We start from the raw sequence: 6,000 nt of genomic DNA, 5'->3' as shown, positions 1-6,000 counted from the left end.
GTGGCCTCAAACTCTCGGTGATACTCCTGCCTCTGCCCCCCAAGTGGTGGGATTAAAGGCGTGCACCACCACGCCCAGCTTTTCTTTTCTTTATTGACAACATCTGTTTACAGGCAACAACACCATAATTCCTCCCCTCCCCCACCTTCCCTTCACAGCTCCACTCTCTGTTATATCCCCTCCCTCTCTCCATTCCTCTCTCTTTTATTTTTTTTTAAATTTATTTATTTGAGAGCGACAGAGAGAGAAAGAGGCAGATAGATAGATAGAGAATGGGCACACCAGGGCCTCTAGCCACTGCAAAGGACCTCCAGATGCATGCGCCCCTTGTGCATCTGGCTAACGTGGGTCCTGGGGAATCAAGCCTCGAACCCGGGTCCTTAGGCTTGACAGGCAAGCGCTTAACCGCTAAGCCATCTCTCCAGCCCTCTCTTTTATTTTGACGTCATCGTCTTTTTCTCCTATTATTATGAGGGTATAGCCAGGCATCGTAAGGTCTCAGATGTTGAGGCCAATTTCTGTCTGGGCAGTTGCACTGTAAGCAGTCTGCCCTTCCTCCGGCTCTTACGTTCTTTCAGCCAGTTCTTCCGCCATGCACCCTGAGACCTGGAGGGTGTGATAGAGATGTCTCAGTACTGGACACTCCTCTGCCACTACTTTTCAGCACCATGGTGACTTTAGGGTCATCCCAGTGGTCACCAGCATATGAAAAGAGAAGCTTCTCTTACCAAAAGTGAGGGTGCCTTAATATATGGGTATAAACATTAAGTAAAGTGCTTGCAGGGCAGTTTGGGGAGCCTCGTACACGCAATTAGCTAGACGAGAGCAGGCGTTACGCTCCTAGGGCTCATGAACTCCCTCACCATAGGCTTTTGATTAGGTTTTCAGTATCAGGCATATAGTCCCTCCTGTAGAGCGGGTCTCCAGTCCAATTGGAGAATGGTTGATTTGCCCTATAACAGACATGTCACTGTTGCACCCATTGGGTCATTTGACCTGGCTGGTCAAACTTAAAGCTTGCAATATCCACTGTTTTCACCGCTGATGACTTCTGTCTCCCATAGGGCTGCTTCTGTGTAGTTTTTTTCCAGCTGGTCTACAAGGAGGAGGTTTTATGGCTTCTGGGCGTGCCATTATCCAAAAAAGTAAGTTATCTTATGGCTTAGTCACAGTATCCTGAATTTTGATTAACCCTCACCCAATCCTTTTACTCAATCTCTTCCCCTGACCTCATTTAGGCCATTCAACTTCCAGTAATCTGTAATCATCTATCTGTTTGTCTACCTTTTCTTTCTTTTTTTCTTTTTCCTTTCCTTTCTTTCTTTTTTCTTTTTTCGTTCTTTTCTTTGTTTTTTTTTTTTTTTTTTTTTTTTTTTTTTGAGGCAATGCCTCCCTCCAGCCCAGGCTGACCTGGAACTCACTATGTAGTTTTAGGGTGGCCTTGAACTCACAGTGGTCCTTCCACCTCTGCTGGGATCCAAGAAGACTGGAAGAGTCTGCAGTGTCGTCCAGCACGCTGCTGGCGTGGTGAATAAGCGAGTCAAGGGCAGGATTCTTGCCAGGAGAATTGATGTGAGTGTTGAGCATATTAATAACTGTAAGGGCCGAGCCAGCTTCCCGAGACGGGCGAAGGAAAGTGACCAGAAGAAGGAGGAGGCCAGAGACCCAGAGCCGCGCTCTCTGCGAGGCCTCAGGGCAAGAGCCCAAGCGCTGGGCCTGCTCCCCGTGGATTCGTGGCTTAGTAGACAGCGAAGGTACACACAAGACCCACACTGCGAGAATACAGGGCAGCCCTGGACCGACGATGGCTACAGCCTCCCGTCTGGTCTGTAAGTGAGCACGCTGGGTCTGAGGGAGGTTAAGTTACTTGTTCACTGTAGAAGGCAGAGCCTTTCATTCTCCAGTATACTTTATGAGTCAACAATGTTTTTCTTTCCCCAATTAAAAAAAGTATTTTGGGGCTGGAGAGATGGCTTAGCGGTTAAGCGCTTGCCTGTGAAGCCTAAGGACCCCGGTTCGAGGCTCGGTTCCCCAGGTCCCATGTTAGCCAGATGCACAAGGGGGCGCACGCGTCTGGAGTTCGTTTGCAGTGGCTGGAGGCCCTGGCGCGCCCATTCTCTCTCTCTCCCTCTGTCTTTCTCTCTGTGTCTGTCGCTCTCAAATAAATAAATAAATAATTTAAAAAAAAAAGTATTTTGTTTATTTATTTGTGGGAGAGAGAAGAGAGAGAGAGATAGAGAGAGAGAGAATGTGCATGCTAGGGCCTCCAGCCACTGTCAATGAACTACAGATGCATGGGCCACCTTGTGTATCTGGCTTTATGTAGGTACTGAGGAATTGAACCTGGGTTCTTTGGCTCTGCAGGCAAGCACCTTAACTGCTAAGCTGTCTCTCCAGGTCCCAAAGATAACATTTTTATCATGCTTTTCCAGCACCAGGTAGGGGCTCACTGTAGCCCAAGCAGAACTTGGAACTCTTGGAGATCCTTTTCGCTTAGCCTCCCTCCTAGTGCCGGGATTAAAGGCTAGAACCACCACATGCTTGCACACAGAACTCTGTTGACTTAAGACAGGATCTCACTCGGCAGCTCAGGTTGGCCTGGATTTCATTATGTTTCCCAGGCTGGCCTAGAGATGGCGGCAATCCTCCTGCCTCAGCCGCCCAAGTATTGGGATTGACAGGTTTGAGTCATCACGCTGCTAACTTGGACTATTTTGGGGTACGGCTGCTGTTCTTCATTTTACAAAGGAAATAAAGGAATAGAGCTTACATGCAGCCTGATGGGATTGGGGTGTTTTGTTCCAGGAGTTACCTTACCACTACACCATGCTGCGTCCTGTGGGCAGTGCAGACCAGATACACACAAGATACAGACAAGTTCCTGCAAATGTCATTTAAGCCATTATCTGAAGAGCTGACATAACGGCAAATCTTACTATCACTTTACCATTTTATTTTAAAATTTTATTTATTTGCTTTTTGGTTTTCCAAGGTAAAATCTCTTAGCCCAGGCTGACCTGAAATTCACTATGTAGTCCCAGGGTGGTCTTGAACTCATGGTGCTCCTCCTACCTCTGCCTTTTGAGTGCCACCATGCCTGGCTATTTATTTACTTATTTGAGAGAGAGAGTGTGTGTGTGTGCCAGGCCCTCTAGCCACTGCAGATGAACTCCAGACACATGCACCACCATATGCATTTGGCTTACCTGGGTTCTGGGGAGTTGAACCTGGGTCCTTAGGCCTCAAAGGCAACTGCTTTAACTGCTAAGACATCTCTCCAGCCCTACTATCACTTAAATTTGGGGGGAGGGGTGCTGGACATATGGCCTACAGGTTAAAGCACTTGACTGCAAAGCCTAAGGACTCAGGTTCAACTCCCCAGATCCCATGTGACCCAGACATACAAAGTGATGCACGTGCAAGGTTGTGCATGCACACAGGGGCACACACAGCTGGAGTTTGATTGTAGTGGCTGGAGGCCCTGGCACATCAATTCTTTCTCTCTCATAAATAAATAAGTAAATAAATTTAAAAAGTCTTAGTAGCCATGCATGGTGGTGCATGCCTTTAATCCCCGCACTTGGGAGGCAGAAGTTGGAGGATCGCTGAGAGTTCGAGGCCATCCTGACACTACATAGTGAATTCCAGGTCACTATCTCGAAAAACAAAAAAACAAACAAAAATCTTTTTTATTTTTTTTTGAGGTAGGGTCTCACTCTAGTCCAGGCTGACCTGGAATTCACTATGTAGTCTCAAGGCGGCCTTGAACTCCCAAGTGCTGTGATTAAAGGCTTGTGCCACCACGCCCAGCTAACAAAATCCTCTGTGCTACAGCGCATGTGTGGGGAGGCAGAGGACGATCTCAATGTCAGGCCTCCTGTCTCTCCTTGCTGGAGGCAGGGTTTCTTGTTCTGTGCTACTTACGCCAGTCTTGGAGCTTCCCGGAACTGCTGGCTATCATGGGCCTTCCTGCCACTGGCCTGTGCCAACACATCTGGCTTCACGTGCCTCTGAGCATCCCAAACCGGGCCATCATGCTTGAGTGGCGCGTGTTTACCCACTGAGCCTCTGCCCAGTCCTCTTTTTTTTTTTTTTTTTTTTTTTTTTTTTTGGAGACAAGATCTTCCTAAACTGCTCTGCTGGCCTGGAATTTCTGGGCAAAAGTGATCACTTCTCTTGATTCAGCCTTCCTAGTAGCTGGGACGTAGGCACATGTCATGCATCTGGCTGACTGACTGTCACATCTCACAGGCACTTTGGGACCTGGGAGGTGTTTTTATTTTTATTTTTATTTATTTATTTTTTTTGACAACTTCACCGACAATAAACCATGGTAATTTCCTCCCCTACACTTTGCCCTTTGCAATTCCGCTCTCCATGATACTCCTGCCCCCTCCCAATCCATCTCCCTTAGTTTGATGTCATCATCTTTTCCTTGGGAGTTTTTCAGTTGCTACGTGATATGTGCAATTTCTATTTCAGGCATCTACCCCTCTGACCACCACTGTGTACTTCTTAAAGCTTGACAAAGAATGCAGATTCCTTCCTCACTCACCCCGTTCCCACCCGCCCTGGTGCACACCTTCCGGGGGTAGGAACCTTCCTGGAGTGGGAAACACCCACCTCGAGTTTCCATCTTTAATCATCAGGTCAGTCCCACAGCTTCGGAATTAGTAACCATCCCATCCTGGGCACTTCCTCTAGTTCCATAGCTAATTTCCTCACGGTTGCAACTGTGTGACATCTGAGGATGCCTGCGGAGACTCTGCTTCCTGGGGAGTGACCTGCAATGACTTCCTTCCTAGCAGTCCTACAGGCGCAGCACCCGCTGCATGGGAAGCAGCAGGGTTAGAAACTTCTGCTTGTCTTTGAAGGTGATGGGAATGCTTTTAAAAATCTTTTTCCTGGGCTGGAGAGACTGTTTAGTGGGTAAGCACTTGCCTGTGAAGCCTAAGGGCCCTGGTTCAAGGCTCGTTTCCTCAGGACCCATGTTAGTCAGATGCACAAGGGGGCGCATGCGTCTGGAGTTCGTTTGCAGTGGTTGGAGGCCCTGGCGCGCCCATTCTCTCTCCCTCTCTCTGCCTCTTTCTGTCTGTTGCTCTCAAATAAATAAATAAAAATAAACAATTTTTTTCCCTATTTATTTATTTGCAAGGAGAGAAGGGGTGGGGGAGAGAGAATGCCAACCGGGTGTGGTGGCACACACCTTTCATCCCAGCACTCAGGAAGCAGAGGTAGGAGGATGGCTCTAAGTTCAAGGCCAGGCTGAGACTACATAGTGAATTCCAGGTCAGACAGGGAGAGAGAGAAAGAGGGAGAAGATGATTGAACATGGGTGTACCAGGGCTTCTTGCCACTACAAATGAATTCCAGATGCATTTACCACTTTGTGCAACTGGTTTTATGTGTGTGGATGCTGGGGAATAGAACCCAGATGGGCATTTAACTGCTGAGCCATTTCTTCAGTCCTCTGCTTTTTGATGCTTTTCAAGGGACTGTCTCACTCTAGTTCAGGTTAACCTGGAACTTTGTAACCCCAGATTGGTCTGGAACTCACAGTAATCCATCCTACCTCAGTCTCCTGAGTGCTGGGGCTACTAAATGTGTGTGCCACCCTGCCCAAATACTCTTTTTTAAAAAATATTTATTGGACTGGAGAGATGATTTAGCAGTTAAGGCACTTGCCTGAGAAGCCTAAGAACACATGTTCTACTCTCCAGGTCCCGCGTAAGCCAGATGCAGGGATGAAACCAGCAATGTCGCACATGCGCACAAGGGGGCGCATGCATTTGGAGTTCATTTGCACTGGAGGTCCTGGTTCACCCATTCTGTCTCTCTCTCTAATAAAAATAAATAATTTATTTTTAAAATATTTTTATTTATTTACTTACAAGTAGAGAGAGATAGAGGAGACAGAAAAAATGGGTCCACCGAGGCCTCCAGCAGCTGCAAAGGAACTCCAGGTGCAAAAACCACTTTTTGTATCTGGCTTTATATGGG

Source organism: Jaculus jaculus, chromosome 12, assembly GCF_020740685.1.
Source record: "Jaculus jaculus isolate mJacJac1 chromosome 12, mJacJac1.mat.Y.cur, whole genome shotgun sequence".
Taxonomy (NCBI): Eukaryota; Metazoa; Chordata; class Mammalia; order Rodentia; family Dipodidae; genus Jaculus; species Jaculus jaculus.
The sequence above is the reverse complement of the archived record's forward strand: the minus strand, read 5'-3'. Positions refer to the sequence as shown.